This window comes from Rhinoderma darwinii, chromosome 2, assembly GCF_050947455.1.
Source record: "Rhinoderma darwinii isolate aRhiDar2 chromosome 2, aRhiDar2.hap1, whole genome shotgun sequence".
Classification (NCBI taxonomy): domain Eukaryota; kingdom Metazoa; phylum Chordata; class Amphibia; order Anura; family Rhinodermatidae; genus Rhinoderma; species Rhinoderma darwinii.
This window is the reverse complement of record NC_134688.1, coordinates 439,069,105-439,094,185: the sequence shown is the minus strand read 5'-3', so window position 1 is coordinate 439,094,185 and position 25,081 is coordinate 439,069,105. Positions and strand designations below refer to the sequence as shown.

The 25,081-nt window shown below is 46.4% G+C and overlaps 1 long non-coding RNA gene across 1 annotated transcript in view; it reads right to left on the bottom strand.

The window, feature by feature from the left end:
- Positions 1-4,642: 4,642 nt before the first annotated feature.
- Positions 4,643-25,081, bottom strand: part of LOC142741535 (uncharacterized) — an 80,117-nt gene continuing 59,678 nt past the window's right edge. Inside the window, exon 4 of the long non-coding RNA XR_012881175.1 lies at positions 4,643-4,927. This is a non-coding gene — a long non-coding RNA (uncharacterized LOC142741535). The remainder of the gene's footprint in view (positions 4,928-25,081) is intronic.

The window sequence follows — 25,081 nt, the reverse complement described above, 5'->3', positions numbered from 1 at the left end:
CTTTGAGTCTTTGTACCGCATCCACTGCTTCCACAGGCAGATGTGGATTCCAGACTACATCCTTCAAGGCAGCATACAGCGGTTGCATAAGGGCAGAAGCATTGGGAATCCACTGTCTACAGTAGGTGACCATACCCAGGAACGCTTGGAGTTGTTGCACTCCCCTTGGGAGCGGAATATCTCGAATAGCAAACTTCCGGTCTTCAGTAAGGTGTTTCATCCCCTGAGAAATGCAGTGTCCTAGGAAAACAACTTTGGTGGCACACCACTGGAGCTTCTTCAGAGAGACCTTACAATTAATTTTCGCAAGAAACTGGAGCAGGCGTAGAGAAAGATGATGACTTATCTGTTTGTCCGGACAACAAAGGAGTAGGTCATCCACGTATTGGAGAAGTGTGGCTTCAGGGTGAGTTCGTATCCAAGGATCCAGGCACATGGAGAGGGCCTGAGAAAAGTGATTTGGTGAGTTCTGTGCTCCTTGTGGCATAACTGTCCAAGTGTACTGAGCTCCCCTGTAGGTGAACGCAAAGAGATACTGACAATCAGGATGTAGAGGGACACTGAAGAAAGCATTGGCCAAATCAATAACCGTGAAGTATGTAGATTCGGGCGGAATGTTACTCAGCAGAGTATGCGGGTTGGGGACCACTGGAGTTTCTAGTACCGTGGCAGCGTTAACTGCTCTCAGATCCTGGACCAAGCGAAATGTATCGGGCTCACCTTTCAGAGTTTTCTTCTCCACAGGGAAGAGGGGGGTATTCGCTGGAGATATGCAGTGGATAAGGGCGCCATTCCGTAGTAGTCCCTGAATCTGGGCGCCTAAGGAAGCTTCTAGTGTAGCCTTCAAAGGATATTGTGGGAGCCGTGGTATGTGCACACCTTCTTTGAGGAACACTTGAACAGGTGGAACGGGTAATCTCCCTATATCTTCCGGGCCTGTGGACCACAAAGAATCGGGGATCTGATTGTAGAAATATTCCGGAATAGGGGTGGGAGGGGGTTGGTGTAGAAGCAAAGGGATAGCCCTGATCTGACAGGTCTCTTCCTGGGACAGAGGAGTGTCCAAATCAAGGTACATTCCAGAGTTTTCGTAGCGGATAATTGCGTGAAGATGGCTTGCCGTCTACACCAACACAGGAGATATAATCTTCAGATATGAAACTGTCAGCAGGTAGATCCTTAGTTCTTATGACTGATCTGGCTGCACCCGTGTCCACTAGAAAAGGCAAAGAGTGGCCTCCCACCAGGATCCTAACAGAAGAAATAAGTCCAGACTGTGCAGTAACAGATGACATGGTGGGCACGGGCTTGCCGGTTCCCTACGGTCGGTAAGGGCGTTCCGGAGAGTGATGACGGTAATCGCCTTGAGGTCGTGGATCTGATCGATCGTCCATACGAGTCTTGCAGTTTTGCTGGAAGTGTCCTGGTTCCCCACATCTATAACAGAGGAGGACTTCCTTGGCCCGTCCCGGACCCTGGCTGTCAGGATATTTCCTTGTAAATCTCGCTCGTACGGGTCTGGGCCCGTAAGATCGGTGAGGAGGACGGTAAGCCTGCTGCTGGTAGAGAGGGGGGCGTCGCTCTGCTGGTCCGGCGTACATAATTGTATTGATATCCTGGCACACAGCTACCTTTGTAGACTCCTGTGGGGTGGGGGCTGGTTGCTTTTCAATAGCTTTAGCTATGAGGAGGACCTTCCTGGGATCCATGTCAACATATTCCGGCCTGCCCTCCACCAACTTCTTCTTGATATGCTCCTTAAGACCATTAACAAAGAAGGACACTGACAACACCTGTTGCCTTTTGACTTTAACATCAAACCCCTGGTCTTGGAAAAGGGATTGTATCCGGGCATAGAACTTCTCCACTGACTCCGTGGTGTCTTGGGTGCAGTCTGAAATACTCGTGGAAGATTCCGTTAACCTATCCCTGGCCCATCCTTGCATTTGACGGCAAAACACATCTCCTGATTCAAAGGTTACCTGATTTGATACTTGTGTATCATCCAAGGCAGACTGGATTATGGGCCAGAAACCATCCCCCGCCTTGATGCTAGTGATGAGTTGCAAATCCTTCCATGCTGCTTAGTATGTCTCTTGAATTTGTCTGAGTCTCCTGTAGAATGGCATAGGATTGTTGTCCGGGTCCGGGAGTTGGCTCACAATCTGGTTCACTTGCGTCGGATTGAAGGCCACATATTTGTTGGGTGCGTCACCTTGGGACGCGGTCGTGGTTGTAGGTGGGTCAGGGACTGGAGGAGAGCCGGGGATGGCGGAGGAGGCGGCTGTGGTAATCCCGATCTCCTGAGGCAGTGCCGCATCGGGGAGTACCACGATGGGTGTGGATATGGGAACTAGAGGTAAGGCTGTAGGAGGGGGTGGGTAGACCGGTGGGCGGGGTAGGCCAGGTAGCAGTTCATCCGGATCTTCAGGGAACATCTCCTTAAGTAAAGGTGAGGGGATAACTTGCTTGGACATGTTCTGCACGGCCTGCTTCAGTGCTTGAACAGTAACATCATCATTGCTAATTAATCTGATTTCCTCCAGGGACGGCACTGCTGGGTGATGCCGTATGGCCTGAACAATTGCCTGTGCGCATGCTTGAGGTGGGAACCCGAAAATTGCTGCACTAATAGCTGGGAGTGCTATGGTTGTGAGACGTTTATAATTGGCGAAATCCAGAATCCTGCGGACAGTTGTTTGAAGCTGTTGAACACAGTGCTCGTGATTCTCGGCCTCATACACAGGGCCTACTGCATGTACTATCAGGGTGCAGGGGAGATTTCCTGGGCCTGTGGATACCAGATCTGTCACTCTAAGTGGGCCTTGTTCCTGAACTATGAGATCGCTGTCACGTTGGATTCCGACACCTCCGGTGTGTACTATTGCTCTGGCCACCCCTCGCATATGGCGGAGCTTACTATTAGCTGGATTGACAATTGCATCCACTCGCTGGGTGACAATATCGCCCATTCCTGCTATCAACAAAGTGTCAGTAGGCCACACCAGTCTTTTTGCCAATGGTTCCCAGTGCTGTGGGTGTCCTGCATCAGAGAAAGTATCCCTCTCTTCCACTGGTGGGGACTCTGGTATGTGAAATGTGACACGGCCCGGGATCTGATTGACAGGGAGGGGGAGCGAACAATCCTCTTTCACAGCATGTAACTCATGCTGGGATTCCTTGTCTTCATCCGGTTCACACTGACTCCTTCTCTTCGCCATTTCACGTTGAAAGGCCGGGCTATTAAGAAAATCATCTATGGACGGGAAGCGCCCAGTCATGGTTGGGGGGACAATAGGGAAAAGGGGCACAAAATCTTTCGGCACATAATAGGCACCATCTGGTGTAAGGACTGGGTATAGTGGTAATAGTGGCTCTATGGTAGCTTCATGTGGAGTAGTAAGATGGCTGCCGGGGGTAGGAACTTCCTGTGACGTACTGATGTCAGTTCCGGGTGTACTGGGCGTGTCGGTGGGTGCGGAAGGGGTTGGTCTAGGGGTTGGGCTTGGGCAAGCTGATTTGGTTGAGCCGGACGTGAGCTCATCAGGGAGTGAGGGGCAGCCTCTCCCACAGGAAACACATTGTTCAATTGTAAGGGGGTTTTGCTGGCCACAATAAGGGCACACCCAAAATGAGGGATGGCGGCCATTATAAGGTGGGGGCTGCTCCTTTGTTGTATAATACATATAACATAATATAATGCCTTTCTTATTCCTAACTTCTGCTTCTTCAAATCCCTCTTTGCTGACCGCTATGGCTGTTCGCTGCCATGCTAAAGCACTTTCCATCAACTTACTATCTTCTAACTTCCCTTTGTTCTCACAAATCCCTCTTGCCCAATCTGCGGCTTGGATCCTACCTCCTCTATGGATCCCACACACATCCATCAATGTCTTCATTTTACTCACATACTGCTTGCCTTCCCGTCGCTTCACTAAATCATACAAATAGGACTGTCGGAAACGGACGATCCTGGAGATTTGAATATGGACCGTAAACCATCCATTCTAACAGTCTATGTTATACATGTAATTTATATATCAATTTTTCAGTCTACAATGTATCCCTGTACATCTCACTGAAATATAACAATATTTATCTAGACTCTCCGGCCTCGCTGGAAATATTAAAATCCCAGTCGATAGCTCTCCGGCCTATTATATAATTTTTATTTCGACTCTCCGGCCTCGCTGGAAATATTAAAATCCCAGTCGATAGCTCTCCGGCCTATTATATAATTTTTATTTAGTCCCTAATTACCCAGAGTATGGTTAGTCGGGCGCGACTAAGGTCTCACAGGTTTTTTTTTACCCTCACAGCGGAAAATATCACCTCTGTCGCCTGAGATAATTCAGGAAATCAACAAAAGGGTTCTACAGATCACCACAAGACTGTCCACTAACACAGATAAGACGAAGATTTATAAAATCAATTCGCTTACTGTGTTATTTCGGAGGTGATCAAATTCCTTATCAGTGGGAAATCTCGGGTCCTCTGTTTCACCCTGTGATTGTCGGTTATCCGGATTTCGATATTTCCTCGAGTGAGGCCCCACGTTCGGGCGCCAAAAATGTCAGGTCCGTATATCAGGGAAGCTCCTTTCTCCCTGTCATTTCACACCGAATAACCACCTCTGTAAATTGAAAGCTGAAGGCAAGCCTGGAAAGAAGTGAACCAGTCAGAAATGTTTGCTACACAACTTTCCCTTGATCAGAAAAGAGGAGAACTGAACTTTATTCAGAACAAAGAGACACATGCCCCTCCCTCGAGATGTGGGACTTGCTTAACTCCCATTGGCTCCTCTGCTCTAAGTTTTCCTGTACATTCGTCTGCACACTCCTCTTTGCATTCCAGGGGGCGGTGTCTTCCATAGGCGTGTTATGCAGGCTCTTTGTGCTCCATGAATCCAATCTCTTTGTGTAATATACTGGAAAAAAAAAAAAAAATAAAAAAAAAAAAAAATATATATATATATATATATATATATATATATGTAAGGATAATATTTTTCAAACAATATAAATGGTAATGATCCCTGACATTACCAGCAGTATAAGTGTGTGCCGGCTATTACCAGCAGTATAAGCGTGGGCCAGCTATTACCAGCAGTATAAGTGTGTGCCAGCTATTACCAGCAGTATAAGTGTGTGCCGGCTATTAGCAGCAGTATAAGTGTGTGCCGGCTATTACCAGCAGTATAAGTGTGTGCCGGCTATTAGCAGCAGTATAAGTGTGTGCCGGCTATTACCAGCAGTATAAGTGTGTGCTAGCTATTACCACCAGTATAAGCGTGGGCTAGCTATTACTAGCAGTATAAGTGTGTGCCAGCTATTACCAGCAGTATAATTGTGTGCCAGCTAATCCCAGCAGTATAATTGTGTGCCAGCTATTACCAGCAGTATAAGTGTGTGCCAGCTATTACCAGCAGTATAAGTGTGTGCCAGCTATTACCAGCAGTATGAGTGTGTGCCAGCTACTACCAGCAGTATAAGTGTGTGCCGGCTATTACCCGTAGTATAAGTGTGTGCCGGCTATTACCAGCAGTATAAGTGTGTGCTGGCTATTACCCGCAGTATAAGTGTGTGCCAGCTATTACCAGCAGTATAAGTGTGTGCCAGCTATTACCAGCAGTATAAGTGTGTGCCAACTACCGTGTTTCCCCGATAGTAAGACACCCCCGATTGTAAGACGTATCGGGGGTTTCAGGGGGGTCGGCTAATATAAGCCGTACCCCGAAAGTAAGACATATGTCTTACTTTCGGGGAAACACGGGGGTATTGCCGCCTCCTGCCCACTTCCGTGCCGCCCCCCTCTCCATACGTCACCGCGCCGTCCTGTGATGGCGCGGGTACTGAGACTGTACCCACGCGATCAGCGGCAGGAGCACGGCTGTTATACACAGCCTGGCTCCTGCTGCAACTGCCGGAATCGAAGCGCGCGCCGATTCCGGCAGTTTAACCCATTAAATGCCGCTGTCAATAGTGACAGCGGCATTTAATGTGTTTGACAGAGGGGGGAGCTCCCTCTGTCACCCGATCGGCGCCCCCGCAAACAAATCGCGGGTCGCCGTCGGGTTTCCATGACAGCCGGGGGTCTAACAAAGACCCCCAGGTCTGCCTTCAGCATCTGCCTGTTAGGCGATGCCGGAGGCATGACCTAATAGGTTGCCTGTCAGTTTTACACTGACAGGCAATAATGCTTCGGTATACTAAGTATACCAAAGCATTATATATGCGATCGGCACATCGCATAGTGAAGTCCCCTGGTGGGACTAAAAAAAAAACAGTTAAATAAAGTTTGTGAAAAAAAAATAAAAAATAATTCGACTATTTTTTTCCAATATAAGACATACCCCGAAAGTAAGACATAGTGGGGCTTTTGGGGATAAAAAGAAAGTAAGACACTGTCTTACTTTCGGGGAAACACGGTATTACCAGCAGTATAAGTGTGTGCCAGCTATTACCAGCAGTATGAGTGTGTGCCAGTTATTACCAGCAGTATAAGTGTGTGCTGGCTATTACCAGCAGTGTAAGTGTCTGCCGGCTATTACCAGCACTATAAGTGTGGGTGAGTGATCATTATCTTGTGTGGGTCACTGATATACCGTATATGTTTGGTGAAGACAGTATCTTAACCCTTTGTTATTCCCATAACATTTCAGGGAATATTGATAAGTGTTGTACCAGCCAGGCCTGGCATATAGTCCATGCCACCACTAGGGGAGCAATCACACAGAACTGTAATTGTTATGTCATTTGTGCTTTATTTCTTTATTTACATCATTCTTATTCAGATCGCCCTTGTTTACCTTTCCCTAAATAAAATGGTTGAGTAATTTCACCATAACCGCTTGTGAGTGTGTACTGAGCTCAGGTGGGGGTTTCCCGAGTCGACCCCTGGCTGAAGAGGAAGACCCTCCTGCTTTCCTATAGAGCTCCTAGCAAGACTCGGGTGGAGGCACTGCGCCATAGTGAGGTCAGAACTACAATACACCCTGCCTACAGAGGTCGGCCCAAAGGGGTGTTACAGTGGAGGCACTGCTGAGATTAGAAATAGCCGCCATGGAAACGTTCACCGAGGGAGAGGTGTACACGTGGTGTGAGAAGATGAGTGCTGCTGCGGAACATAGTTTTGTAGTGTGGGGCGAACTCTTTAAGGCGTCTAATGATGACATACTGCAGATAGTGAACAGGCTTCATGGGATTATCTACCCCAAAGTGATTGACCGCCGGGAAGAAGAAGGGGACAATTGTCAGTAGCTTTAATAGCCACGGAAAGGGTTTTAGAGAGAGAATATTTCCCATCTGTTATAGCTGTGCCACCAGAACATGGTCGGCAATGGAGGATCATATGACCTATGAGGCCTGCAGCAACCTTGCATCAGGATCCATTCATTCAGAATAGGAGGCCGAGTAGATGTTTACCTACTACTCCACCTCAGGCCAAGTCAGAGGAGACTTCTGCTACTGCTGACATGCTGATGGCAGCCATGGAGAAAGTAGTCAGCCAATTTGCAAAGATGCAGCCTGAGGGGAGCTACCGCCGTCTGAGGACCTTCTCAGGTGTCACCCCTACACCAGCTGGAGAAGAAGGGTATGACACATGGAGAGATGTTACCCTGCTGTACCTAGAAGAGTGGCAGTGTACTGATATTGCAAAGAAGCAGAGAATAGTGGAGAGTTTGAGGGGTCCGGCTATGGAAGTGGTATAGGCTGCATGGCGAAGCAAGCCCCAAACAACTTCCCAAGACTATATGGCTGCTCTTGAGGATGCTTTTGGGTCCCCAGAGGATGCCACAGACCTACTTTATAAACCCTGTACTACATACCAAGATCCTGGTGAGAAAATGTCTGACTATCTTTACAGACTAGACATACTGATTAACAGAATAGTATCCAAAGGAGATCTTAGCCCTGGAGAAGTTGACTGGTGCCGCCTTGATCAAGTACTGCATGGAGCTCTGACCCTGGACCCTATCGCTCAAAGATTGAGGTGCTGCAATAAAGAGAAAATTCCCCATTCCTTCCCTCAGTTACTTAAGGAAGTGCGACTAGAGGAAGTTACTTTGGCAGCCAGGGAGCAGACACCTAAGATGGTAGCTGCTGTTGCTCTAAAGCCTATGCCAAGTTGTCGTGAGGAGGAGCTTCTTAAAATCATAGAGAAGCAGGGGGAGCATATTGCACAGCTCTTAAGTGCCCAGGCTAAGGAAGTGGAGTGGTTAAAACAGGTTGCTGAGGCTGTCACTGAGAGACATCAGCAGTACCCGAGAAGGGCAAGTGATGATCCACGGAGAGGTAGAGATATGAAAACAGAGGGGTGCAATGTTTGTGGGGAGTCCAGCCACACAACTCGCCAGTGCCCGAAGCGGTGGCATTCCAAGACGTCTCCGTCTCCTCCCCATCAGAAGAATAAGCAGTCGGGAAATGGGAAAGGGGTCCAGTAGAGTCCCATACTGGCCCCCCGTCAATATCAAAGGCATACTCTACTGCCCCATCTGCTGTTGCAGGTTGGAACAACTTCCTGAAGGTCTAGTAGGACAGGCCCCACATGTACCAGCCTGTATCAATGCTCAACCATGTACTGTGTTGCTGGATAGCGGATCTCAAGTCTCATTTTTGAGAAATAGTACAAGAAATACCTGTCAGACGTGCCCATACAGCCCTTATCGGGACTTGTGGTTTGGGGGTTGAGTGAACATAGCTACCCATACAGAGGATATGTGTCTGTTATGCTACGGTTCCCGAAGACAGTTGCTGGAGTGGAGAAGGGGATACCCATCATAGCACTAGTCTGTCCAGAGTCTGAAGCAGACCAGAGATCCGTGCCTATTATAGTGGTGACAAATGCAAACATCTTCCATACCCTAGCACAGTGGTGTCGAGAAATCGGGGGCAATAATTATTCACAGACCCTCACCATTCATCTAGCCTGTCTGGCTGCTTACGAGAGAAAGGAGGAGGAAAAAGAAAGGGAACTACGTCATGAATGTTTCAAACGAAAAGGGGTCAATAATAAAGGGCCTGATGGAGCGTGGTGCCGCCTTCTCATTATGAGACTGGGATCTGGGCCTGGCACAAGGAGTGGACTGATCCGACTGACTGATGAGAAGCCTTTCCGAGAGAGGTCCCGAAGGATAGCTCCTGCCGATATTTAAGATGTCAGGCTGCATCTAAGAGGCCTGCTAGATACTGGAGTCATCCAAGAGTCCAACAGTCCATACGCTTCTCCCATAGTGGTTGCTCGGAAGAAAAATGGGGATATCCGGATGTGTGTGGATTACCGCACTTTAAACAGGCGCACAGTTCCTGACCAATACAATGTGCCCAGGATTGATAAAGCTTTGGATTGCCTACAAGGCAGCAAGTGGTTTTCTGTGCTTGATCTCCGGAGTAGTTATTACCAGATACCCATGAATAAAGAGGATCAAGAGAAGACCGCTTTCATGTGCCCCATTGGGTTCTTCCAGTACCAGAGGATGCCCCAAGGAGTTTCTGGTGCTCCCACCACTTTCGAGAGGTGCATGGATAAGGTGATGGGAGACATGAATTTCCGGGAAGTACTGGTCTACCTAGATGACCTGATCGTGTTTGGGCAAACCATAGAAGAGCACAACCAGAGATTGTTCAAAGTACTGGATCGGCTGAAGAAGGCTGGGCTCAAGTTGTCCCTCGACAAGTGTCGGTTCTGACAGAAGACTGTGAAATATGTGGGACGCATTCTCAGCCGGGAAGGGATCTCTACAGACCCAGCCAAAGTGGAAGCTGTAGTCAAATGGCCCAATCCCACCAAATTGTGGGAGCTCCGGTCTTTTCTAGGATTCTGTGGGTACTACAGAAGATTTGTACCACAGTACTCGAAGATTGCAAAGCCTCTGACTGCCCTCACCCAGGGGTATCCTCCTCCTAGAGGGACTCACTCCAAGAAGCCAGCTAAGCAGGCCTACTTCAAGGTTAAAGGGGTTGTCCGAGATAACATAATATTTTTAATAACACCATTAACTCATTTAAGTTAAAAAAATAAATACATTTGTAATATACTTACGTTTTCCAAAGTGGCCCCGTTTCCAGATCCTGCCGTCGGGAACTTGATTGTTGACGTCTCTCTCTGCTCTGGCTCTGCTGCTTTGTTGATCTTGAATTCTTGCCGGGTACACGACACGTCACTTGTGACGTGGTGTGTATCGGCTTGTTCTGTTGTAACGCGCATGCGCGGCCCCTGCTGTTATCTCGAGAACAGCAGGGACTGCGAGAACAGCAGTGACAGCGCATGCGCGTTACTGCATGTGAAGCAGAAGAAGCCGATCTACACCACGTGACAAGTGACGTGTCGTATACCATCCGAGGTCTCTCTGGTGCGAGACCATGTGATCGGGATACGACACGACAGTGGAGGCGGCTGAAAAGGTGACGTCAGAGCTCAAGTGACCAGAAGGAAGAAGCAGCCAGAGCGGAGAACAGAAGCAAGATTGCACAGGTAAGTATATTATGCAATTTTTAATATGTGTAATGTATTTCTAACTGTACTTAAAAAAAAAATCTCGGACAACCCCTTTAATGAGCTGTTTGGAGAAAGATGGATACCGGCATGTGATGAGGCATTTGAAAAGCTGAAGTCCTGCCTTACACAGGCTCCAGTATTGGCCTATGCGGACCCCAGCAAGCCATACATTCTGCATGTGGATGCTTCCCTTGAGGGGCTCAGAGCAGTCCTGTATCAGGATCATGGTGGTCCCCTGAGACCAGTCAATTACATCAGTCGAGGATTAACTCCGAGTGAGTGCAACTACCCAGCACACAAGCTTGAGTTCCTAGCATTGAAGTGGGCAGTGGTGGACAAGCTGCATGACTACCTTTATGGGGTACAATTTGAAGTTCACTCCGACAACAATCCGCTGACATATGTGAGGACCACAGCCAAGCTTGATGCAACTGGGCATCGGTGGCTTTCAGCGCTGGCAGTGTACGACTTCAGCTTGAAGTACCGACCGGGCACACCAACATTGATGCTGACGCCCTATCCTGTATGCCCAAGCAGCTGCTGTATGATGACGAAGAGACATGGATAGAGGTTCCTGCCCCAGAGGTGAAAGCCATGTGTCGCAGACACCAAGCCAAGACTGTTCCTTTACGGGGCTGCGCTCATTTCTTAGGGATTTCAGAGGAGGCCCTTCCACCCTTGTTTTGGCAGTTGACTAAGGTGAACACTGAGTCCTTGACTCAATTAACCAGAAGCCAAGTAGAGAAGGCCAACCGGAAGATCTTTCTGTTGGAGTGGTCCGGTGGCCAGTGAAAAGGGACTGGAGACCTGAGAGAAATGCTCTGAAAACAGAAGAGTCCATCTTGTTTGCTCGCCAGTCAGAGTTTCTAGTAGTAAGAAATGGACTGCTGTATCGAGAGGCCAAACGGCAAAATGGAGAGGTGAGAAAACAGCTGGTGCTACCTGGCCAGTTTAGGGAGATGGTCATGAAGGCTTTGAATGATGACCACGGGCATCTTGGCATTGAAAAGACAACTGGTCTTGTTGCAGACAGATTCTACTGGCCAAAAATGGAAGCAGACATTGAGGGCTACTGCATGTCATGTGCACGGTGTGTTCTGAGAAAGACTTTGCCCACTCGATCAGCCCCTCTTGTTAACATCACAAGTGATGGCCCACTGGAGCTCGCGTGCATTGATTTCCTCTCCATTGAGCCTGACGAGGGCAATGTCAGTAATGTCCTAGTGGTCACTGACCACTTCACCCGTTATGCGCAAGCCTACTCCACCAAAGATCAGAGAGCGGTCACCGTGGCCAAAACATTGTGGGAGAAGTACTTTGTACATTATGGGCTGCCCGCCCGCATCCATACTGACCAAGGAAGAGACTTTGAGAGTCGGCTGATCAAGGAGCTGTGTGAGATATGTGGGATTAAGAAATCTAGAACCACACCTTTCCACCCCCAAGGGGATCCTCAACCAAAGAGATTCAACCGTACCCTTCTCAACATGTTGGGCACCTTGGACCCCAAGCAGAAAGGACGATGGAGCCGACACATAAGTCAGTTAGTTCATGCCTACAATTGCACCAAAAATTAGTCAACTGGGTACTCCCTCTACTTCCTCATGTTTGGTAGGGAAGCCCGACTACCAGTGGATATTAGCTTTGGAGTATCACCTGACCAGTCATCGGGAAATACCTATTTGAAGTATGTGTCACAGTTAAAGGAAGAACTGAAGGAGGCTGACAGATTGGCTGACCAGGCTTCCAGTCGATCAGGAAGGCGAAACAAAAACCGTTATGGCTGCAGAGTCCGAGAGCAAGTTCTGCAGCCTGGGGATAGGGTCCTCATTCAACAGCTGGGCCTTCCTGGAAAGCACAAGCTTGCTGATCGGTTGTGTCCAGAACCCTATGTGGTGGTAGAAAAACTGCCTGGTGTTCCAGCCTACAGAGTGAAGCATGAAAATGGAAGTAGGACCATCAAGACCTATCATCGCCAGCATCTGTTGCCTGTAGGACAAAATATTTGTTTGCAACAGCCACAAGCAAATGGAGCCAAGACGCCCACCTGGCCTCCTAGAAGGAGTGGCCGCCATCGACGAGGGATCAGCCCAGTGCTTCCCCCTGAAGGAAGTGATAGTGAATCCAGTGATGAATGGGGTCCAGACTACAGATGGGTAAGCAACCGAGGCCATATCATCAAATATGGTACAGATCGGTTGCTTGATGTGAACAACCAGGAAGAATCCAGTCTAGAAGACAGCATACAGTGTCCCAAGTCGGGAGAGAATTTAGAAGAAATAGAGTCACCAGGTAACGAAGTAACCATCATGGAACCGGAGTCTGAAAGTCAAAAGCTAGGGGTCGAGGAGGGGGCTCCCACAGTACATACCCATCCCAGACGGGACACTAGGCCCCCAATGATGCTAACCTATGATAGAATGGGGCATGCAACTGAGGTACCCAGAGTATTACACCCCAATTTCATTGACATGTAGCCATATTTACCCTCTGTGCCAATGTAGCATGGAAATGGTATGTGCGTGACTGATTGTGGTGTTGGTCAGGATGCTTTAATGCCCAATTGTATTTCAGGTGGTGAGTCTGACACTAGCACCGACTTACCAGGGGGAGAGTGTAACACCTGCAGAGAAAGCATTGTGCATAGTGGATGCTGCAGTTAATGCCAAGCAGGGACTCACATCAACAGACATTAGCACTTCTTCTGAAGTGCAGTGGACTACATGTCCCAGTACCACTTGCTTCTCTATACCCCTGCAGCCTAGGAGAGGAGCAGCAAGGGGGAGCACTGATTCGCTGAGCAGGGGATTGTGAGACAAGGCTGAGCAGGGAGGAGAGACAGTGGCCATCTTTGGGAGAGACACATGGTCATGAGATAGGGAGACTGTGAGTGCATTGCAGAGAGAAGAGAGTCCTGCACTGGGGCACACAGAACAGAGACCCAGAGACAGTCCTGACAGCCCAGCAGCTCACTGTATGAGAGGAAGAAATGCTGCAGCAGCATCACCTCTGCAAAACAGCCTGATTCCAAGGAGGTGCCCTGGTCTGCAGCACAGGAGGATTTTGCCTGCCACTCCATTGTCGTCCACGCGTCTGAACGCTGCGGCCCCTCTGCTGGATCCCAGGGGAATATCATCTTTGCAGCAAGAAGTAGTGAGTACACATTGTTGGAACTTATTGTGCTGATATTGAGGACTTAGTGAGAGAACTGTTCTTGAGAGGAATTTCAGTATTTAAGTGCACCAACGGTTCCTGAAAAGCGCACCGACGTCCGAGGCAACAGGTCCTTAACGTTTGGACTGTGTTCATTGCATTACTGCAGCCATTAGTAACAGTATAAGTGTGTGCCGGCTATTACCAGCAGTATAAGTGTGTGTCGGCTATTACCCGCAGTATAAGTGTGTGCCAGGTATTACCAGCAGTATAAGTGTGTGCCAGCTATTACCAGCAGTATAAGTGTGTGCCAGCTATTACCAGCAATATATGTGTGGGTGAGTGATCATTGTCCTGTGTGGGTCACTGATATACTGTATATGTTTGGTGAAGACAGTATCTTAACCCTTTGTTATCCCCATAACATTTCAGGGAATATTGATAAGTGTTGTACCAGCCAGGCCTGGCATATAGTCCATGCCACCACTAGGGCGTCAATCACACAGAACTGTAACTGTTATGTCATTTGTGCTTTATTTCTTTATTTGCATCATTCTTATTCAGATCGCCCTTGTTTACCTTTCCCTAAATAAAATGGTTGAGTAATTTCACCATAACCGCTTGTGAGTGTGTACTGAGCTCAGGTGGGGGTTTCCCGAGTCGACCCCTGGCTGAAGAGGAAGACCCTCCTGCTTTCCTATAGAGCTCCTAGCAAGACTCGGGTGGAGGCACTGCGCCATAGTGAGGTGAGAACTACAATACACCCTGCCTACAGAGGTCGGCCCAAAGGGGTGTTACACAACAGTTTTAATAAATTCATAATGTTAATATGCAAACCACATTCTCTGCAAAAATTAAAGCCTTAGAAAATTGCATTAAATTGCTGTAGGTGACTATTTGTAATGTTATAGATGTTATTTTTTAGCTAAACCCTGAGAGCAGCAAATTATTGTTTTCTTATAGTAAACTGTAGCACTACACATGCTTATGTATTAACACGTAGACTCTACTAGAGGGGTTTCTTTGTTTGTGAAACATATGTTCAAATCTTGGGGGCATATATAATGTATGAAACATCAAAAGCTCATTCAACGGGTTTTGTCTCTGAGTGATTTTTCTTGCTACTGTATCACCTACCAGGAAAAGCTACAAGTCATAAAAATATGTAAATCTTTATAAAAGGCTGGAATGTTTTACATGATTTGGAAGAAATTTGGGTTAGAGTTAGAAATTGTATCAAATTGTATTTGAATTCTATATAAAGCATGGATACAATTACATAGAGATTCTAGTTGAATTCTTTTTTTTATGACTTGTAAATCCAAAGTAGCCAGATAAATCTAGGTTAATTATCCCACAGTTTACTTTTAAAGTATTGCCAATAGGTGCATTAACTGTAGTAATACCTACTGATAACCAGTAGTGTAGTGATACTATGTGCAGTATAGTATACATGGGTGCATCTAGCCATTTTAGCTGTCTGAGGTACAAAGTGAAATGGTACTAATCTGTCAAAATACTGCTTCTCGTAGTCAGGAAAGAGAACCACCTGGAGAAAAGTTCTCACCCTCATAGTAAACTAGGTCTATTCATGAAGAAGACATTTTAGGAATAGCACTGCTATAATGTTATCCCTGATATGGGACTACTGCATTACAGAGGACAGATAGAACTATATATAAATATTAATGTATTGTTTTTATTTCCAGAATCTAAAAACATTTATTGAATGGTAATTTGAATGTTTTTTTACATTAAGATTAAAATGAGCACATTATACCACATTCTTGACTACCATCAAAAGGGAGGGGAGGGTTTAATAAGAAAATACTCTAAAAGCACTACTATTGGCCATTAATGTAGGACAAAATGTCTGCAGTCAGCTACATAGATATAGGGGTTGCAGTAATCGCAATTGCGGCCAGGTCCTAATGCTTAGGGATTACAGACCTTCCATCACATCACTCGGTGCTGGTTGTAAAAGCTGACACTGGGCACATTGTGCAGGTGACACCGATTGGATAACTTACTCCTGACTGCCAAAGGGGTCACTGCAGCGTCTGTAGTGATTGAAGCAAAGCAGCAAAGCACTGCGTACCATGAGGCATTGAGATCCTGGGGAATGAGAGGAAGGGGTAGACTGAAAGGAACAGAGAGAAAAAGGGAGACACTGTACTCACCATAGTGGATAGTTGTCACTACTACTGAGTTACCTGCAGCTAGTGAGAGTCAGAGAACACACGCCGCAATGTACTCCTTGTACCGCAGTTGTACAGAGGTGATGGGCGGTGCTGAAGCAGAACCTTGGCACTGGGGACCGTGAGCCTTTATCTATGCCTCTGTAGTCAGTAAATTGGAAACTGCATTGTTTATATTCGAAGGATAAAAAACTGACCCGTTAAGTGGTGATCAAGAGGGAACTCTGATAACCCTTGCTTTCATTGGGCTTGCTGGATTAAGTGGCTAGTGTAACAACGCTTGCTCTCATTGGGCTTGCTGGATTAAGTGGCTTCTGTAACAAGTTGAGTTATTAAACCGGATTGGGTTCCTGCGTGTGATACTGTGTGGGATAAATGAATTGAGTACGTGCAAGTAGAAGTGTTATGGCAGCGGTCACGGACCGCGACCTTCACTTACCTGCCTCCCACAGATCTTCCTCTTCTTACCGGCGTCGTCCTCCCCAGAGATGTCGGCACATGAATTAAAGGGCCAGTGCTCACATATGTAAATAATTAATTAATAATTCCCTGATCACCCTGAACTATAAAAAGGGCCCTGCCCTTCTGATCCTTGCCTGAGTGTTGTTAGTTAATCCCATGTTAGTTGTAATGACGGGGTAGGGAGACAGACAGGTGAGTTCTAATCTACCGCCACTCAGTCCCTGCCTACTTGCATGGCCCGTCCTAGGCGACGGCGTACAACTGGGCGACGGTCCCTACGCTCACTAAGTGCATGGCAGACCAACAGACAACGGTACAGAGAAGCTAAGGGTAATGGTGCAGTTGCCCACGGCAACACCGTGAGCAACAAGAGTAGTGAAAGAGCCGAGTCAAACCAGGAGTGTACGAGGTACCAAACGCAGAGCAGGAGAGTAGTCAGTAAAGCCAGGGTCAATTTGAAGTAGAGGTCAATAGTACTAGCAGGAGCAGCAGACAGAATCACAGGCAAAGGAGGAGCAGGAAATGAAGGTATAAATAGACAGAGGGCGGGAGCTAGGTTCTCCCACTCCTCAGCCTCCCAGCCTGAGTGGTAGCAGATCGAGTCACTCTAACAGACCTAGAGACAGATGCAGGCTGATTAACCACGGGCGTCGACACAGAAGCTGTGTCAGGCAAATCCTTTACATTAGTCTTTGCAAATGGTCCCTTAGGGTATGTGCACACGATGAGAGGCTTTTACGTCTGAAAAGGCAGACTGTTTTCAGGAGAAAACAGCTGCCTCGTTTCAGCCGTAAAAGCTCCTCCTCGTATTATGCGAGGCGTCTGTGACGCTCGTAAATCTTGAGCTGCTCTTCAATGAGTTCAATGAAGAACGGCTCAAATTATGTTGCAAAGAAGTGCCCTGCACTTCTTTGCCGAGGCAGTCAATTTACGCGTCGTCGTTTGACAGCTGTCAAACGACGACGCGTAACTTACAGGTCGTCTGCACAGTACGTCGGCAAACCCATTCAAATGAATGGGCAGATGTTTGCAGACGTATTGTAGCCCTATTTTCAGACGTAAATCGAGGCACAATACGCCTCGTTTACGCCTGAAAATAGGTCGTGTGAACCCAGCCTTAGTGTTATCCTGTTCCCGTTGTTTCCCTTGCCCTGCTACCTGTATCCTGTATCACGTGCTGTATTATTGTCCCTGAGGCAGTTTAGTGTATGGACTGGTGTCCGGCAACACCCGTTGTCTTCCACCTCGTCTGGCGCAACCTACTGCATCGGCTGTCATCCGTGCCAGAGCCCCTGCCACCATCTGGACTATTTCAGGTACCCTTGTGCTACGAACTTGTAGAGACTCTTGCATAGACTGTGACTTGGCCAGCTGCCTCTCCGCTATGGCGGAGCGGCCTAGTGGGTCCACATACCCTGTAATCGTGACAGTACGCTCAGGCCATGGAACCCGCTGGCCAGCCCAAGACCGCAGTTCAAAAGATACAGATGGAGATGCATTACCTACGGACATGTCAGGATCAACTCCTTGAGGCTGTAAATTTCATCATGGCCTGTCTGGATCAACTCAATGTTCCACCTCCGATTCTTCCTCCAGAGACTGTTGCTGTTCCACGGTCCGTTGCTCTCCCTGTTTTTTCCAGATCCACAGTTTCACTGCTTCTTCCTCCTCACTATGATGGTGATCCCAGAACCTGTAGAGGGTTCATCAACCAATGCACAGTTCATTTTAGGCTATGAATTCACCTCTTCCCCTCTGAGGAGGCCAAAGTAGCGTTTATCATCTCCATCCTCGCTGGCAGGGCCCTCACAAGGGCGAATCCCATCTTTGAACAACAAGGACATGTATCCTCGGACCTAGCCTTGTTCTTGCAGTCTTTCCGTGCCGTGTTCGAGGAGCCGGGCTGAAACTTCTTCTGCCGCAGCCACTCTGCTAATCCTCAAGCAAGAGGGTTCCACAGTAGGAGAGTGTGCTATCTCCTTCCGTACAATGGCAGCAGAGTTGGCATGGAACGAGGCATTTGTGGCGACCTTTTGGCAGGGACAGTCCTCGCATATCAAGGACGAGTTTACAGCCTGCGACCTTCCTTCTACCTTTGATGCCCTCATCCTGTTGGCCACTCGGGTTGACATGAGGATCCGGGAGCGTACTCAGGAGGTTGGACAGGAGAGCCGGTGTCACAGACCAGCACCCTCAGTCCAGAGACCACTATTTCCTCCCCTTACTGCCCGGTGGATTTACTTCCTAACGCTTCACCACCTCGAGGGCGCATTTACCCTCTCACCCTGCCAGAGACCCCAGCCATGTTCGCCTACGTTAAAAAGAATCTCAAAAGAGGGTTCGTCCGAAAGGCTTCCTCCCCGGCTGGAGCCGGATTCTTCTTCGTGAAAAAGGACAGTTCTCTTCGGCCATGTATCGACTACCGGGGCCTGAACCAAATTACTGTTAAAAATAAGTATCCCCTGCCGCTCATCTCAGCACTTTTTGAGAGAATCTGTGGGGTCAAGGTATTCACAAAACTGGACCTACGCAGAGCATATAACTTGATCCGTATCCGCAGAGGATTCTAATGGAAAACCGCATTTAACACCCGAGACGGCCATTACGAATACCTTGTGATGCCCTTTGGCCTGAGTAACGCTCCAGCTGTGTTCCAGGAATTTGTAAATGACATTTTCTGTGATCTACTATATGTCTGCGTAGTGGTCTATCTGGACGACATCCTGATATACTCACCGGATTTAATGATGCATCGGGAGCACGTTTGCCAAGTACTGTCGCGGTTAAGAGAGTAGAGCCTTTACGCTAAAATTGAGAAGTGTGTGTTCGAGAGAAGCTCTCTGCCCTTCCTGGGCTACATAGTGTCCGATTGTGACCTCAAGATGGAACCAGAGAAGGTGAAATCCGTCCTGGAGTGGCCCCGTCCACAGGGCCTTTGGCCCATACAAAGATTTCTGGGATTCGCAAACTTCTATTGGCAGTTTATCCTGAACATTCCCCTCTCTGACTGCCCCAATCTTGGCCCTCACTAAGAAGGGGGCAACGCCAAGTTTTGGCCTCCAGAGGCAGAATCGGCATTTACTAAGCTCAAGAACGCTTTCATCTCAGCATCTGTTCTTCATCACCCTGATGATTCTCAGCAGTTCCTTCTGGAAGTGGACGCATCTTCAGTTGGTGCTGGAGCACTATTAGGTCAAAAGAACTCTAAGGCCAAGATGGTGGCTTGTGGCTTCTTCTCGAGATTGTTCTCTCAGGCAGAGCGCAACTATTCCATCCCTACTACCGTCCGTGCCAGAGCCCCTGCCACCATCTGGACTATTTCAGGTACCCTTGTGCTACGAACTTGTAGGGACTCTTGCATAGACTATGACTTGGCCAGCTGCCTCTCCGATACAGTGGAGCGGCCTAGTGGGTCCACATACCCCGTGATCATGACAAGAAGCTAGCAAAACTGACACAATTTAAAACAATTTTTTTCATCCCAGCTTCTCTGCTGTGCAGCTAACTAGGGGAGGGGTTAAAAAGAGGCTCTGTCACCACATTATAAGTGGCCTATCTTGTACATAATATGATGGGCGCTGTAATGTAGATTAAATCAGTGTTTTTTATTTAGAAAAGCGATCATTTTTGACGTAGTTATGACCTATTTTAGCTTTATGCTAATGAGTTTCTTAATGGACAATTGGGCGTGTTTTACTTTTTGACCAAGTGGGCGCTGTGGAGAGAAGTGTGTGACGCTGACCAATCAGCATCATACACTTCTCCCCATTCAGTTACACAGCACATAGCGATATAGCTATATCGCTATGTGCAGCCACATAAACACACTATAACGTTACTCAAGCGTCCTGACAGTGAATATCATTACCTCCAGCCAGAACGTGATGTCTATTCAGAATCCTGAGACTTCTGTAGCGTCTGTGTGATATTTACAGCAAGGCAAGCGTAATCTCGCGAGATTACGATGTAACCTGTCATTTAAAATGAGATTACGCTTGCCTTGCTGTAAACATCACGTACCGGCTGGAGGTAATGTATATTCATTGTCCGGACACTGCAGTAACGTTATAGTGTGTTTATGTGGCTGCCCATAGCGATATAGCTATATCGCTATGTGCTGTGCAAATGAATGGAGAGCAGTGTATGACGCTGATTCGTCAGCATCATACACTCCTCTGTACAACGCCCACTTGGCCAAAAAGTAAAACACGCCCAGTTGTTCATTAAGAAACTCATTAGCATAAAGCTAATATAGGTCATAACTCCGTCAAAAATTATCGTTTTTCTAAATAAAAAACACTACTGTAATCTACATTATAGCGCCGATCACATTGTGTACAATATAGGCCACTTATAATGTGGTGACAGAGCCTCTTTAAGAATAATTTTAAAGGACTAGGCTACAAGCTGAAGGGAAGGACCTCCAAGGTAGTATTCTCAGGAATACTGCCTGTGCCATGCGCATCACAGGAAAGACAGCGGGAGCTCAGAAAGTTAAATGCATGGCTGAGGTCTTGGTGCAGCTTAGAAGGCTTTGGGTTCCTAGAGCGCAGGGCTGACTTTTCATTGGGGTACAAACTGTATTCTGCAGATGATTTGCACCTAAATGAAAGGGGGTCCGCTGTGCTGGGGGAGAGAATTCTAGCTGGGGTGGCGGAGTATTTAAATTAGGGCTGATGAGGGAGGTCAATGTAGAAAAAAAAAGGGGTAGTTAGGTTAGAGGGGGTCAGACTATATTGGTGGGGGGAGAAATAGACTGTGGGGAGAGGACTAGACAACAGGATAAGGAGATCCTTTTGTTACAAAATGGCAATGAAAATAAAAATGCCCAAATAATGTAAAAAAAAAAATCACATTTCTGATACCAAACGTGGCAATTTGTAATGCAAGTTAAAGTGTATGTTCACAAATGCCACAAGTCTAGCAAGCAAAATGGGAGAGCTTGAGGCCTCGGTACTGGAGGAAAATATAGATATAATTGCTGTTGCTGAAACATGGCTGGACTCTTCACATGACTGGGCTGTAAATCTACAGGGTTTTACACTGTTTCGGAAAGACAGGGCAAATAGGAAAGGTGGTGGTGTATGTCTGTGTGTGAGAAGTGATATGAATGCGAGTGTGAAAGAGACAATAGTGGGTGAAGATTGTGAGGAGGTGGAAACCTTGTGGGTGAAATTACAAAGGGAGGTAAACACTGAAAAAATTACTTTTGGTGTAATCTATAGACTCCCCGATATAATTGAGGAGATGGAAGGTCAGCTATATAAAAAGATGGAGCGGGCAGCACAGGGGGGTACAGTAGTGATAATGGGAGATTTTAATTACCGGGATATTAATTGGTGTCCTGGTTCAGCTTCAACTGCGAAGGGGAGAAATTTCCTCAACCTGTTGCAGGAAAATGTTATGGGCCAGTTTGTGGAAGACCCGACTAGAGGTGAAGCTCTGTTGGATCTGGTCATTTCTAATAATGCAGAGCTTGTTGGGAATGTCAATGTTCGTGAAAACCTCAGTAACAGTGATCACAATATAGTTATATTTTACCTATACTGTAAAAAACAAACACAGTCTGGGAGGGCAAAAACACTTAATTTTAAGAAGGCCAATTTCCCCAGGATGAGGGCTGCAATTCAGGACATAAACTGGGAAGCACTAATGTCAAAAAATGGGACAAATGATAAATGGGAGATCTTAAAATCTACTTTGCATAATTATAGTGCAAAATTTATTCCTATAGGTAACAAGTATAAACGACTAAACTGAAACCCCATATGGCATACACCTTTTGTGAAAAGGGCAATACATGACAAAAAAAGGGCATTTGAAAAATACAAATCTGAGGGTACAGCTGTAGCCTTTGGAAATTATAAAGAGCTTAATAAAATCAGCAAAACTACAAAATGAAAGGCAGGTGGCCAAGAATAGAAAAACAAATCCACAAAAAAATCTTCAAGTATGTAAATGCAAAAAAGCCAAAGACTGAACATGTAGGACCACTAAATAGTGGTAATGGGGAGGTGGTCACAGTGGATCAAGAGAAGGCAGAGTTACTAAATGGGTTCTTTATCTCTGTATATACAACAGAAGAAAGAGCAGCTGATGTAGCCGGTGCCAGTGCTGTTAATATATCAATTGATATACTGCGTTAGCTAAATGTAGATATGGTCCAAGCTAAGTTAAATAAAATAAATGTGCACAAGGCCCCGGGACCAGATGGTTTACACCCTAGAGTTCTTAAAGTGCTTAGTTCAGTTATTTCTGCCCCCTTCTTCATAATATTCAGTGATTCTCTAGTGACTGGTATAGTGCCAAGGGACTGGCGCAGGGCAAATGTGGTGCCTATTTTCAAAGGGCTCTAGGTCTTCCCCAGGTAATTATAGACCAGTTAGCTTAACATCAATTGTGGGAAAAATGTTTGAGGGGCTATTGAGGGACTATATACAGGATTATGTGACAAAAAATAGTATTAGAAGTGACAGCCAGCATGGTTTAAGGACAGAAGTTGTCAAACTGACCTGATCTGTTTTTATGAAGAGGTGAGCAGAAGCCTAGATGTGGATGTAGTGTTTTTGGACTTTGCAAAGGCATTTGACACTGTCCCTCATAGATGTCTAATGGGTAAATTAAGGACTATAGGTTTAGAAAGTATAGTTTGTAATTGGATTGAGAATTGTCTCAAGGACCGTATCCAGAGAGTTGTGGTTAATGATTCCTACTCTGAATGGTACCCGGTTATAAGTGGTGTACCCCAGGGTTCAGTGCTGGGACCACTATTATTCAACTTATTTATTAATGATATAGAGGATGGGATTAATAGCACTATTTCTATTTTTGCAGATGACACCAAGCTATGTAGTATTGTTCGGTCTATAGAATATGTTTGCAAATTGCAAGCTGATTTGGACAAACTAAGAGTTTGTGCGTCCACTTGGCAAATAATGTTTAATGTAGAGAAATGTAAAGTTATGCATCTGGGTACCAACAATCTGCATGCATCATATGTCCTAGGGGCAGCTACACTGAGGGAGTCACTTGTTGAGAAGGATCTGCGTGTACTAAATAACAGCATGCAATGTCAATCAGCTGCTTCAAAGGCCAGCAAGATATTGTCGTGTATTAAAAGAGGCATGGACAGGCGGGACAGGGATATAATATTACCAGTTTACAAAGCATTAGTGAGGCCTCATCTAGAATATGCAGTTCAGTTCTGGACTCCAGTTCATAGAAAGGAAGCCCTGGAGTTGGAAAAAATACAAAGAAGAGAAACAAAGTTAATAAGGGGCATGGAGAATCTAAGTTATGAGGAAAGATTAAAAGAATTAAACCTATTTAGCCTTGAAAAGAGACAACTAAAGGGGGGACATGATTAACTTATATAAATATATGAATGGCACATACAAAAATATGGTGAAATCCTGTTCCATGTAAAACCCCCTCAAAAAACAAGGGGACACTCCCTCCGTCTGGAAAAAGAAAGGTTCAATCTGCAGAGGCGACAACCCTTTTTTACTGTGAGAACTGTGAATCTATGGAATAGTCTACCGCAGGAGCCGTCACAGCAGGGACAGTAGATGGCTTTAACCCCTTCCCGCTCCTTGACGTACTATTACGTCATGGCAGCTGTATCGTTCGCGCTCCATGACGTAATAGTACGTCTCGGGAGTAACGGCCGTTTCGGCCGTCCTCCCGACACATACAGGAGCTGTGACGCTGCTGTCTTGTTCAGCAGCTGTCACAGCTCCTACAGCGGGGACCGATCGCTGTGTCCCCGCTGATTAACCCCTTAAAAGCCGCGTTCTATAGAGATCGCGGCTTTTTAGGGGTTAAGCTGCCATCGCCGGCCTGCTACGCGATAGTGGCCGGCGATCAATGGCGTCCGGCTATGCCATAGACGGAAGCCTAGTGGGTCCTGACAACGTCAGGACCCACTATGCTTGCTGTCAGTGAGTAGCTGACAGTTCTAATAAACTGCACTACGCATGTAGTGCAGTGTATTAGAATAGCGATCAGGGCCTCCTGCCCTCATGTCCCCTAGTGGGACAAAGTAATAAAGTTAAAAAAAAGTTAAAAAAAGATGTGTAAAAATAAGAAAATAAAAGATTTAAAAGTAATAAAAGTAAAAATCCCCCCTTTTCCCTTATCAGTCCTTTATTATTAATAAAAATATATAAACAAACAAATAAACTATACATAATTGGTATCGCCGCGTCCGTAACGGCCTGAACTACAAAATTATTTCATTATTTATCCCGCACGGTGAACGCCGTAAAATAAAATAATAATAAACCGTACCACAATCACAATTCTTTGGTCACTTCACCTCCCAAAAAATGGAATAAAAAGAGATAAAAAAGTCGCATGTACCTAAAAATGATACTGATCGAAACTACAGTTCGTTACGCAAAAAATAAGTCCTCGCACGGCTTTATTGATTGAAAAATAAAAAAGTTCTGGCTCTTAGAATAAGGTAACACAAAAAGTGAATGATTGTTTACAAAACGTATTTTATTGTGCAAACGCCATAAGACATTAAAAAAACTATAAACATCTGGTATCGCCGTAATCGTATCGCCGCGCAGAATAAAGTGAATATGTCATTTATAGCGCACGGTGAACGCTGTAAAAAAAAACGAAAAAAAAAAACAATAGAAGAATTGCTGTTTTTTAGTCACCACGCCACCTAAAAATAGAATAAAAACTGATCAAAAAGCCGCATGCACCCCAAGAAAACTACAATGGATTCCTCAAGGGGTCTAGTTTCCAAATTGGGGTCA